The sequence below is a fragment of the Hermetia illucens genome, chromosome 7 (assembly GCF_905115235.1).
Source record: "Hermetia illucens chromosome 7, iHerIll2.2.curated.20191125, whole genome shotgun sequence".
Classification (NCBI taxonomy): Eukaryota; Metazoa; Arthropoda; class Insecta; order Diptera; family Stratiomyidae; genus Hermetia; species Hermetia illucens.
Genome location: NC_051855.1, coordinates 12557226 through 12571034, shown reverse-complemented (window position 1 = coordinate 12571034; position 13809 = coordinate 12557226). Strand labels below are relative to the sequence as shown.

Genomic DNA, 13809 nt, shown 5'->3' with positions numbered 1-13809 from the left:
GCGGGCTTTGCTCTTGTTTATTGCCCTGCGGAGTCTCCTTTTGGCTGATTTGTACTCCGTCATTATGGTGTATGCCTCGTACCTCCTTCTGGAGCTCTGCGATTTCCAATGTCCACCAATACATAGAAGGTTTGCCACGCCTCGATGCCCTCCTGGGTATGGAGGTTCCACAGGCCGTCGTTACCAGGTTCATAACTGAATTTACGAGAGTGTTTACGTCTGGAATGCTTCCCTCGCAGCCCGGGCGTCGGAACGTTGGGGTGAATCCGGTGTTTAGAACTACCAGCCCTGTTCTCGCCGCCATTTCGAGAATTCGATTCTGGAGTCTGTGTGAGGCATGCCCCATTCAAGTGCCCTAGCATTGAAGTCACCCCCGACCAGGATCCGCCCATCTGTGCCTAAGATAGCGTCCTCCAAAGCATTAAGCCTGCGTCGAAAGTCCGGCATCGTCTCAGTCGACATAAGATAGACATTAAAAAACGATATTCCTGAACACCGAATCCAGACAAAGCCGTCCCCTCGGCCTTGAATAAGAACCCTAAGGAAACTGAAACTGGGTCCTTGTTTCACCAGTGCTCACTGATGAGTACTAAATCAGCTTTGCTTTTCGCAGGGAACTGCGCTAGCAACTCGTAAGCGGTTGCACTCCGGTGCATATTGTCCTAGCTCTTTCCAATTTTGCTCTGAAGACTGGACACCGCCCCGAGCTCGCAGTGTGCGCAACGCTCTCATCAGTCGTGCCACGATCCCTGCATAGGACACAGCTTTCCTTTTTATTGCAAGTGTTCGATTTATGACCTGGCTGACCGCATTTACGTCATGTTGCCCTTCTGTCAAGACCCCGACAGGCTGCAAATCTGTGCCCATAATCCAAACATCAGCAACATTTGGTTGTGGCGGCCTGGATTCGTGTCCTACACACTACCCAACCAATTTTTATTTTTCCGCTGTTTAGAAGCTTCCTCGCATATTGCCTGGCAACTTCTACTTCAGCGAGTTTTTGGCCTCGGGAGTTCGCAGAGGTGATGCCAATACGGACATTCACGTTTGATGGCCTCTTCTACCTCGTTCTTTTCTGTGAGACAGTCAAGGTCTCGGATTTGCAGAGAACACGTGGGTTTGAGGGTGGAAATCAAAGCTTTTTCTCCTAGAAGACCCTTTGAGTGCTTCACAGGACGTAACTTTATTTATTGTCCTCGAGCCTAGTTTGACTAGGGCTCCATCATCCTGCGTTTTACGAATGGAAGACACTTCTGCTCCGTTACCTTCTGGTTTAATCTTGTAACGGATTTCACTGAGGATTTCGCGGCAAAAGTCTTGCCTTCCGTTGGCTTAATAAGCAGTCTAGTCCTCCTTCGTCTCCCCACTTTTTCTTTTTGTGCTCAGTCCTTCGTGTCCGCCTTAATTTTAGGCAGAGGTTTTTTTGATGACGCGACCTGTTGCTGTCTCTTGTTCTTCTTCCCCGTTTTTTTTTGGGCCTTGGAAAGTACCTTAGTGAAGTCTCCTTCAGATGTCCCTTCTTCCTTTCATTTTTTCTCCAGTTCGCTCTGCAATGGGCTGTCTGCAATCCGTTTGGTACTCGGTAGTGTTCTCGTCGGGAGTTCCGCGCCAATATTCTCTCTGATTAGTACGAGGAAATTGCTGACGGTCACTGTTACTCAGAAGCTGATTTCTGCGTGATGTCATCGGCGTATTCTTGCCTGAGGCAATAAAAAAATGACGAACTCCATTGGCATATGGACCAGATAACTGTGGAAGTGTTGATCAAAGGATGGAAGTGGTAGTATATATATGCATTGATGACACATTGAGAAAGGGTGATAACTCCATTGCAGATTATGCCGGAAAGTGGGTTACCGCACTAGAACTGCACAGCGTAGGACAGTGGAGGAAGAGTGACAGGTTCGTGGAAAATCCTAAAGTGATATGGGTCACATTGCCAGGAATCGATTGCGATACTTGATTTCCAATCAGTCACATTTTAATGTGCGTGGATGATGAATTTATTATCTTAATTATTGTAGATTATACAAGTGACTAATTAGGGTCTCCTATTTTTCAGTAAATAGCCATTTTAACTTGACGTCCTTGGATCCAAAATAAGAAGCGATTGCTAACTAGTCTAGTTACGTGAATGTATACCTTCCTAGACTTATCACGTGTTTCTTCTATTTGTAATGACTTAAAAAGACAATTATTAAGATATCACTCTGATACGTGTATTCGTAATATATAATATATGTTCGTAACGTTTTTGCTGGTTTTAAAAAATAATAGCAAACACCCTGAAAAACAACAACAAATCAGACAATTCTCTGGAATTCACTATGCGTCTTTGATATCAGGGGTAATGTGATAAGAATACCCATTATACGTCTATTGCTAAATAATTTCAAAAAAATTATGAAAAATGAAGATAATTGATGGAGGAGACGGCGACGGGGTGGTGAGGGTTGGGGGATATCAAGTAGAGAGACGCAATGCGGACAATTTACCAACATCAAATAAAACGCTGGAAATATTTATTTTATAGATTAAATGCTACCTGGATGCGTACAAATTGTAACATGATGCATACTTAGCCGGGGGATTATGACTATAAGTTTTTTATCAATACTTTTTCTGCCACGTTATCGTAGATGATATGATCAATTTGCTTTTCGAGTACTTGATTTTGATTTGATGCTCCTAAATATAGTACGTTATCGCGCTATTGCAATTCTCACATAAATCATATAGAGAAGGTTAATACACATGATGTCATCATATATACATATTAAATGGCACGTTTTCTTGTCCCCGGTATAGTAACAATGACGTCAGAGATATAATACATTTCATATCAAACGCATTGCGCCATAGGCAAATCATTACTCTGAAGCAACAATAAGATTAATGCAGAATAAAATAAACGTAAGGTGTGAGTGAACACGTATGTTTAAGTATGATATGAGTGGCAATCAATGTGTCTGATTATATTTAGTTCTTGCTAGTTTTATGGTAACTGTGCGGACCATGGACTTGGAATTTATTATCTTTTCTAATTATGGACATTTGATGCCCTTTTCGATTCCTCTGAAAGTAAGGAGGCTTTACCCTTCTTTAGTTGTGTCCTCCGTAGATGCGGATATGAATGAGATAATTGCATAACATGTACCCACGCATAGGAAAAATATGAAACCTTCAAATAACATTTTTAGTCTTAAGTTAAATACTTCTACATGATCCTATGATAGCTCTTAAAATATTTACCAGAGATTTTCCATCGTCTCAAGGATCTGAACAAGCTTTTGTGCGGATTAAAGTCAACAAAGATTTTTTGATAACAACGTTCTACAACTGTAAGTGTGCGTAAATATTCGAAATGCGATAGATTCTTATTTCTTCATAAGGTATTTGCATTGTATTATAGAAATTACGTACGTATATATGTTGTCAATGGGGAATATAGACTCTTTATGGGGTGCTGTTATGACAGCAGGGAGGCAGAGTCTAGCCGGTTCGGATCTTCAGAGCCAGCCCGTAGCATTCATGAAGGAAAGCAGCTCTCCCACCCTGCAGCTAGAAATCTCTCTGAGGTCCTCAAAGAATGGTTTACCCAGTGCCGTTGCCTGACTCTAACTAGAGCTGGTCAATCGTAGAAAAAGTGCATGAGGGTTTCCCTTCCTTCTCCGCAGCTTTGGCAATGGGAATTGTAGGTTATGCCGAGCCTGGCGGCATGGTCTCCTATGGGCCACTGCCCCATGCAGACCGCCGTAATCTTGAATGCATTTGCACGCGTCTAGCACAGGAGCTCTCGTGATCGCCCGCTTATAACAGGGCCAAATTCTCTTTGACCTGGCACAGCTCGTAAGCCCTCGCCATCTAAGGCCCGCGGCTGCCAGGTAGTGCGGGTAGATTGCGCCCCTGACAGCCACCAGCGAAACACCGATTGTATTCACCGAAGAATTGCCAAGAGGAGAGCCTAGCCTGGCCAATCCGTCAGCCCGCTCATTCCCTTCTATGTTCTTCGGTTTGGCTGTCTGGTCGAAAACGCTTCGGGTAGGATCGAACCCTGGCTTGCTTCAAGGTCTTCGTTCGCCACGAATGCTAGCTTCAGTCGTTCGCTCGTAACGTTAACTTTTTTTGTTCTGAGCACTATCGTATCGTCGCTTGACAACACGATGAGGTCCTGAGTACTGTGGTATCAGTGGTGGTTTCGCTGCGCTCTATTGCAAGAACACATACGAGCAGGAGTGTAACGCCTTGTGTACGAAAACACTATTCCTATGATGATGGGAAGCTGGAACGGGTCGAAGTTTTCCCATGTCAGGTCCTGAGTACTGTGGTATCAGTGGTGGTTTCGCTGCGCTCTATTGCAAGAACACATACGAGCAGGAGTGTAACGCCTTGTGTACGAAAACACTATTCCTATGATGATGGGAAGCTGGAACGGGTCGAAGTTTTCCCATGTCGTGTCGTAATTGCTCCGCACACATATGCTGCTCAGTTGAGTTTTCGTCTTGTACGAGAAGCTCTCCAGGGAACGTGAGAGTCGTCCCGTATACTAGTTCTGCTGAGGAACATTTGAGGTCCTCCTTAAACGCAGTGCGTAGTCCGAGAAGAACGGTTGGTAAAATTTCTGTCCATCTACCTGATTCGTAACACGTGATCGCTGCTTTCAATGATCGGTGCCAACGTTCTATCAGCCCGTTGGATGATGGGTGGTACACAGTGATTCGCGATCTCGAAATGCCCACCAGCGAAAGAAGGCTGCAGAAGAGCACTGACTCAAATTGTGAACCTTGGTCGGCCACGATGTTGTTCAGATGTTGTGGGATGCATTTGCCACGCATTCCGCCATCTGCGCAATCGGAACTGCTTCCGGCTACCTCCTATATCGGTCCATCATCGAGAGAATGTAACACGATCCGTTCCGGTGACAAGCTTATAGCCAAGTTCCCAGGGATCATCATTCACCTCGTTGACAAGGTTCTGTCAGCCGCTTATAGCGCTGCGGAGTCTTTTTTTGCTGATCTATACTGTGCTTTTATGTCGCAAGCCTCCATGTTGGCGTGCAAACCTTGTGCCAAACGACGGAGCTTATGACACTCCCTTCGTAGGTCGGCAATTTCTGTAGTCCACAAGTACATAGAAGGCTTGTCGCGTTGGTGTTCGCCGACAAGTAGCGTCAACCACTTTGAACGCGATGTACGCGATAAGTCTTCTAGGACTCGCCACCCTTCTACCAATGATGCCAGAAATTCCGACGCAAAAGTAGTGTCAGGAATGCTTGCTTCACAGCCTGGTGGCCGAAACGTTGACGTCCGGTGTTTAAAACAACGAGCCTGGTTCTCGCCACCATTTCCAAAATCCTTTTCCCTCTGGAGTCTGACTGAGACATGCCCCATTCAAGGGCCCTGACATTAAAATTCCTACCAGATCATCAGGCAATCAATTTTGATATGACGAGGGAGCCACAGGCCAGGGAAACAGGATACCTAAAACCGAGAAGGGCATCGGGCTGGTCTGTAAAAGTGTTGGACGAGGGAAGCTTCTGGGAGGTGTGGCTAAGCCAACCCACTAAAGCATGCGGTCCCACAGAGAGAGCTCTCCATGTCATACAATGCATCGCCAAGGCATGTGATACAGCCATGCCTAGGTGTCCATTCCCCAGTAGAAGATCTAACTACTGGTGGAATAGTAAATTGGCCAGCCTTCAGTCAGCCTGCCACCGAGCCAGACGAACCGTTCGGAGGGTGATAGGAAGGAATTATCAGGGACAAAAGGAGCATGTTTAAAAACTCGCCCGCGAAAACCTCAAACTTCTTGCCATTTAGCGGAGCAAGAGAGAATCCTTCAAGGAGTTTTACTCGAAAGCAGATGTAAATCCTTGCGGGAGCGCCTATAAAATCATGATGAGACGGTTTAGAGGACACAGACCACGTTCCCGAACAAGAGAAAAGCACTGACACATTTCAGAGACCTCTTTATGTGGCGGCAATTCCTGCAGTGAACAGGGACGAGTGGTTGGAGATTTGTAGCAGAATAGGGTTTTCCTATTGTCTTTATAAGGCTCCAGTTGAAGCATCCTCTTATAGACCCATACGCTTTTTAGACACTATGGGCAAAGTGTTGGAGCGAGTAATTTACAATAGATTACTTCCGATAGTCAAGAGCCAGGGAGGCTTTTCAGATCAGCAGTATGGGTTTGAAAAGTCAGTTCAACCATTGATGCCATTTAATTCACAGGAGGGGCAGTACCAGCAAATATTGTGTGGTGGTGACCCTGAACGTGAAGAATGCATTTAATTCAGCCAATTGGAACCTTATACGAAAGTACCTGGCCACGATTGGTGTTCCCACTTATCTCGCAGTTATTGTCGATTGCTACGTGCGAGAGCGAACGTTCTGGTATGACACCGATGGTGGACCCAAGGAGTACGTTGTCTCCGCGGAAACATCATGTACATTGATGTACTTAACTTTCGGGTTCCGGAGAAGAACACGGTGATGGGTTATGCCCATGGTATACTACTACTTATTTTCACGATGATGGTGCGGTCTATAGGCGGACAGCCTTAAAGGTGTGTTCTGCCTTCAGAACGGTCTCAGAGGGGGCTGGATTCGTTATCTCCGGAATGATGCCTGAACTGACATCTGTGCAGATGAAAGGACAAGTATCTATCATACGATCTGAAGTCAGTCACTTGTCGCAGACGTAGAATGCCAAAAGGAAGGAAATCTGTAAATAGATGGCAGGGGCTTTGTGACCGCTGTGGAGACACAAGATGATCGCTATCATCAAGGAGCAGCTGGGGAGATTAATTATAATCGCCAGTACCTCTACAGGTCCCAATTGTCCAAATTACGAGGGACTCCCAGAGGACTCCCACTGATGTAATACCTTATGATGGTTCCACGGGGCAGGGGTGGAGAGTCCAGGCCAGAGTCGATTTTAATAAGGTTTCGTTTTAAAAAAAAATCTTAACAACGAGGAGATACATAGTTGTTGAAACGTTTGAAATTTCAAGCTACATTTGTCTACATAGCTATCACCATACATTACCCAACTGAATTCAAACTGGGTGAATGTTGCCATGCACTGTTTCTTGTTAATCATGCTATAGACCTGAACAATTTAAAGTATGAGCTTTAATCACATCGGGGACCGCCGAAACGGTGATTATAAGCTCATTCCGATAATATAAAATTCCTACTCGATTCGCTACTTTGTAATGAGAGAGGAGATGTGGATACCGCACCATTTTCAAAGTTCCATTGACCGCATTGAATATTATTTAACTTTATATTTACTGCCCAAATTCTGGTAAATATTCGTTTTTACCAGATTTTATAGGCGCTGTCCAATTTCTGGAATGGGAGTATTATCAGCATGAGAACTTGCTAAAAAAACAACTTTCCATGGACATCAAAAAATTGATTGGTGGTTGCCTTGCGTATCGCAATTATCGCAGGATATTTATATATAGGAGCAAAGATCGTAATCAATGGATTGATTGATTTATCCTTACTTTGATCAAGCTTTAGAGCGCATATCTTTCATGGCGTTGTGCACGATTGTAGGGCCACCCGACGTTAGGACGGAATATATTCGTATACAAGAGAGTCTTTATCACTCTTCTGTGTCCATTATCTACATCTTGGGAAACGAGCATGAAGCGACTATTGCAATGTTTGGTTTTTAATGTAAGTGATACTGGTACTATTATATTCCATCTTCATGTGTTGTGTTATCAGAACAGAGTGTATATGACCAAGAATTTGAAGATATATGTACCGTACTAAGTTTTTGGATGATACTTTTTATAGCAGTGCGTCAAATTCATTTCTACAGAAAGCCATTTTAGTGAGTGGTTTTGGAAGGTCTGTATTCAAAAGTTTTGATAACATGGGAGGGGGGAAATTAAAACTACCTCAAGTAGTGTGTACTCAACAGTATAATCTAAATGAGTAACCTTCCTTCTCCTCTTCTAACAATACATAAAATTGTCTGCATGCAAAAAACAAGCGGGAAAAACTTGAAAACAATAGTCTCTAAATGAAGATTACATTTCTCACTGGGACAAAAAAAAAAAAATGTGTATATAGTGAAAATTCGAAACAAAACTTATATCTACATTAAGATCCGATTTCCATTTCACATTCGGACGCGAAACAGTAATGTAGTATCATCAGATAGTCTCCGTCTATTCTATAGATGCCTAGCCTAGCCCGGTTTTATAAAAGTCACCCAGTTTTCTACTTTATGATTAACGCTCTTTGTAGTATTGTTATTTGCTTTTGTAACGATTTAAATCTAAGTGAAAAACTGTGATACATATATATATTGTGAACCGGTAATACGCCTAGTGAGTTTTATAAATTCGTATAATTTTGAGACCAGGTTTTTGTAGCAAAGATACTAAATCACTTGCTTCAATCGTAATAGTGCATTCCACAATCAATTTGTCTCGGGACATGTTAGTATCTTTATCACACTTGTCCTGGATAAATATTGTGAATTTTTGTATCTATATCCGCGTTACTTTGCGTATCTGAACGTTGTGGTTTTCAGTAACATTAGTGGAAAAGTTATATTTTCGGTTTGTGAATTGGATAAAGCTAATCTAATATTGTTTTTAGTTATAGTTAACCGATATTTGTGTCGAAGGGTGATTATATTTGTTGACTACACTTGTTGGATTGTGGCCTATCGCCGTATTTCAATACAGCTTTGGATTTACCAGTTTAAGCTGAGATCTAGGTAGAGTACTCAAGATGTTTTCAGTTATAAGTAGTTAATGAAATGTAGTCATTACAAAATATACCGGCTTAAATTTTTTTTTGAACCACGTGCTTATCAAATGAGTGCCTTATGCGTTGGTTGATGTCAAGTTAACTCGTTTAGCGAACATATATATATATATATAACTTGACTCACTCTGATTCAACACAAATCAGAAGAATTCATTGAACCGTAATTCTAGTGAGTAACAACAAACAAAGTGGCTTTTAAGGTCTTGTGTATTAAAATCGGTTTACTGTCTTGGAAGGTGGAAATGTTTAAAACCTACCGCTGGTTCCTGCCATACCGTTATATGAGACTTTTACTCAATAAAACCACCTCTTCCTGCACTTACCTCGCGGGACTGCCATTTCGGTATTACGTCGCCGGGTAGGATCGGTTACAAACTGCGCCTCGTGGCGTTATTTGCAACTTTCTTCCGAAGCTCCTCCTTCCTCAGCAGATTGAGGATCGCCTTCATTAATTTTTCCAACGCTCTCCAAGATTGTTCAGGATGCATGTGGCCCACGATATTCTCGGGTGTCAACCGTGCCCAGCGTCAATTTTCGCCTCCATTCTGTGGGCGGCGAACCGCGGGTAGTTAAAAATAACATGCTCCAAATCCTCCGGAATCATCACACATGTCCGGAGTCGTCAGGCACGATACCCTCCATGGCCGCTTAGGAATTGACTTGGGTGGTAACTAACACTTGGAATAATCCTGTGTGTTCAGCGTCCTTTAGGGGAATCATCCCATCTATTTTGCCACTCCGAAATAGCTTCATTTCATGCTAATTGCCGACGGTAGGTACAGGACTCGCCGATTGCATATGATGGGTCCAGACCCACACCAGGCCAAAGTAAATTTTTTCTTTTGCTGATGATGCTGGAAGTCCTGAGTCCGCACCCACTTGGTGACAGACCTTCTATTTCCTCTTTGGCAGTACACGAATTCCCCTTTTTTGGGTTAAACATTCAAGTTTTCAAAAAGAGCAAAAAATTTGACTGAGGTTGACGCTGCCTCACCTCTGCCCTGGGGGCAGCGATGCCCAGACTCAAGCTGCATGAAGCAAGATGGAGGTGACAACTCTCCAGATAAGTCGACGGCTTTGCCTAGAACCACCACCTACATTCTTTCCAACAATGTCGCAACCCCGGAAGCCTTGCATACTAAATTCTCAAGATGGGGCTTGAATTTCAATCTCTGGTCAACCATGATGCGTCTTCCAGCCAAGATCTGATTTCAAAAATTACCTCGTTTGTGCGGACCTCGATCTCCTCAATATCTTGTGCCACGGTAGTCACCCCCGATGCCGTCTGCGCAACCAATGATTGCGACTCCTTTGGGCAATTTCAGCTTTAAAATGTCGTTACGCAAGATTTATTGGTCTCTACTGCTTCCTCAGTAATTTTCGTCACCATACTGATCGCATTGACAGTAGATCTTGCCTTTCGGAATGCGAACTGCCTGTCTGAGAGTCCACCCTCCTTTTCTGTGTTTGGTACAAGCCTATTGAAGACGCGTATATGATTTTATTTTTGAGGATTAAAGGATGCAAGGATTCCTCTTTTTCGGACAAAGCATCCGTTTATTTTTGAAGTAGTGACTGACTGTTCCGTGCAGGACAGTGGCAATATCCACTGGGTGCTGTCCCACCTACGTCCTAAAAACAACTAACCAAATCGATACTACCACCTTCAGAAAACTCCCAAACATTTCCGTTGATGCCTTAAGAACTCAAGAAAATTTTAGGAAAAGACGGTCTTGAAAGGGACTTGATGATGATGATTCAAATCATTTAACTGTTTTATTTTCAAAACAATCTTAGTTCCTTTCATAAGATAAATTTCATGATGATGTATCTTTCCGTAGGATACATAAAAATCAGTCGATAAAACCTACCTACGTACGTGCAAAAATGCTTGACAATGTGCCAGAAGAAAATCTCGTTCGTTTATATGTATATAAACGTAATAATCTGATTCATCCAATGCAGAGAATTCGCTTACTTACGTAGTTTTTAGTCGAGCTCTTATCATTAAATCCATTTAATTTTCAGTGTTTGTTCAAATCGCATAAATGGTGGTAGCAATAATGACGATGCTAACGTCTTTCCATGAATCTTTGTTATTGCATTGTAGCAAACTGAATTAAGTGTAAGTGTAAGGGGGGTAGGTGGTTTTTATGGGAGAAACTGACTACATCATACGCACATTTCCGACGTTTCAAGTCTTTAAATAGAAAGTGATATAATTTTAATTTAATGCACAGCGATTGATTGAGATGCATTGCACATATGACTCAACATTGGTTCAGACGAGGTGAGGAGTATTTAACCTCATTGAAAATTCATTCCCAGTGATTATTATGATGACGGTATGGTCATGTAATTTGCGCTGGCGAGAAACTCACTCGCTAAGGTTGGTCTCAGCGTCGAAGTCCATGAGGAACGACCAAAAAGACCCAGATCCACTCAGGCCAAGGCTATGACCAATAATAGGTCGAAATCCTAAAACCACACGGCTGTGCCAGATTGCATCAGGGTGTGGGATTCTCACCCAATAAAACAACCTCCATTTTTCTGTCCATATCCCCACGGGATCACCGCTTCGCGAAGAGAGTCACGTGTCCATCGCGCTTTCCAGGCTTGTTCCACTTCCTGCAGCTTTTCCTGTATCGCAGTTACTGTTGCGTTTGTCGCACTTCAATTTATTACGGACCTCAGCATCTCCTCCACGAAATTATTGGGTCCGATAATTCCGGTGTCGTTTAATCTCCCTCTTTCATTCGCGAATCTTGGACAGTGGAAGATAACAGGGGTCCTCGGACGTAGCGGCGCAAACAAGTCTCTCCGAAAGATTACTCTCGATTATCCGAGCTAAGCAGCCAAGGACACTCAGTTTAGCCAGGGTGCCCTTAATTCAACCACAGTTGGTTGAGTTAAAGGCATTCCTGATATCCAGCATCACCGACAGTAGACCGTGCTCTGCGAAACCCATACTGCCGCTCCGATAGACCACCCGCTGGCTGGACGAAGGAAGCAGCCTGTTGTATATCACCCTCTCGAACTTCTTCCTCATAGTGTCTAAAAGACCGATAGGGCGATATCAAGAGGATACGCCAGGTGGTTTTTGGGTCATCGGTAACAGAACCAACCTCTTGTCTTTTCCACTGGGCCGGAAACAATCCTTCCGCCATGCATGATTCCAATGTGCTTATGAACCATGCGGGCCTGATTTTAGCAGCCAATTTCAGCGCTTTGTTCGGAATCCTATATAATCCCGGGGCTTTGTTATGCCCAATTCGTAGTTCCTCTTCGGTCACACCGACGATTGTGAAGACGTCCTATTGCACCGTTGGTTGAGGACTACCTTCTTTCTGTTGGGGGAAAGGATTACGCCTATTTTGAAGAAGAGTCGAGGGCACGTTATTTGGGGTGATTTTTGCCCACGAATGTTTTTCATTACAACCTTGTACGCAGCGGTCAAGGCACAACTGCTTCTAGCAATTCCGCTTACTTTCCTGTATAGCCTTCTTAAGGTTGCTTCGAAGATCGTGGTATTCTTTCTGCGACTACCGATGTTCTGGCTTCCCTCTTGTCCTCCTCGTTCACAGACAAGTTGCCTTCAACATCGCGATTTCTTGGTTCCGCCAGTAGTTTGGTCTCCTGCTGTGATGGTCGCGGCAGTGTAGAGCCCCATGCCTCAATTACTCGCTGACATAGCTGGCTCACTTTTTCCAGCGCCGACCTCCCTCTAATACCACCAGGAAAGTTTCTTCCATGAATGTCCTAGGTGCTTATTCGGCTTCGGAGGCAAAATTAGTTTTTGCCTCTTCCACCGATCGGGGGACACTTCTTCTACCACGTATGTTTCAAATACGCTGATAAATCAGTCGGGTCTGGTCTTAACCATCGAGTTTAAGAGCTCTATTGGGAACAGCATCCAGACCGAGAGCTTCTTTATCATCAATTCTCTGGCAAATTTGCGCAAGTTCCTCGTCAGTTACCGCAAGTATGGTGTAGACGTCCAATGCTTGCTTGTGTTTTTTGCGTTCTCCTTTATCCGGGGTCTTTCCCCATCACGATATCGATCAGAAGATGCGGGCAAGTCATTAGTGGTGTTCGTCCTCTCAACATTAAATCCTGCAACATCTCCCGACGAAGTGTAGTCACCCCACTATGAGCTAATGAATGACCAGTCTGTGAGGTATCTTTCCGTGTTTTTTGAACAGGCGTTCTTGAGAGCTACTTGCAGCATTCGATACAATGGTGGCCAAATAATCCACCACCGAGGCACTGCAGTCGAGGGATATCGACGGCCGGAAGCCTGCTTGCCCTCTCTTAAAAGGCGAAGTTTTCATTAGAAAAAAAAACGACAAAAAACCTTTCATACCTGAAGCGTCCAGCTTTCAGTTTCCCCGACTTGTTTTGCCTTCTGTCGCTTTTTGCCGCCCACCTTTGTTCATTCTTCGGGTGTTACGAGCTGTAGACTTTTCCTTTTCATCAAAGTTGAGGCCGTAGTTGAAGAGCTACTCGGAAATTTCTTCAGCGAAGCGACGCTTTTCTTCTTGGTCGCTTGCTGGGCACCAAGGGGTTCACTTGTTCCGTTCCTTCTCTGTTTGCCCGCGTTCTCGCCTACCTAATGTTGAGGAAGCGACAACTGCGTCTCTCGCTTGACTTTGCGACTTGACACTTGAGCGTTTTTCTCCTCCACCTGAAAAACTTTAAACGCTTATATCTCCGTTAATATTGAGAATTTGGCAAAAAGGAGCTTAATTTGTGATCACCACTATTGGTAGAGGGTCTGAGCTTCAAAATGGTATATAGGTTGAGGGGTCTAGGTGCCAGGAAAATTCCAGATTTTCGGATCGGGATCGGGGACTATCCAAGTTCCTTTCCAAATCTGGACAGCCTAGGGGCAATGTTGTCCTCACTGGTGACCTCACAAGTTTGGAGATTTTGCGAAAAGGATCCAGTGTAGATGTCTAAGATCTCTTGTAGCATTAGATGCCAAAGTAGTCGAATTTTCCACTACTGAGG

The 13809-nt window shown here is 43.9% G+C and overlaps 1 protein-coding gene across 5 annotated transcripts in view; it reads left to right on the top strand.

Moving 5' to 3' along the window:
- Window positions 1-13809, top strand: part of LOC119661003 (plasma membrane calcium-transporting ATPase 1) — a 99911-nt gene that overhangs the window by 24598 nt on the left and 61504 nt on the right. Inside the window, exons 1-2 of one of the 5 annotated variants that reach the window (XM_038070114.1) lie at window positions 8134-8339; window positions 8626-8746. The exons of 3 other annotated variants lie outside the window; for them this stretch is intronic. The gene's annotated coding sequence lies outside the window, so the exon portion shown is untranslated. Of the gene's footprint in view, window positions 1-8133; window positions 8352-8625; window positions 8747-13809 lie in introns of those variants that run through there. One more of the 5 variants, XM_038070110.1, reaches the window with a different exon arrangement.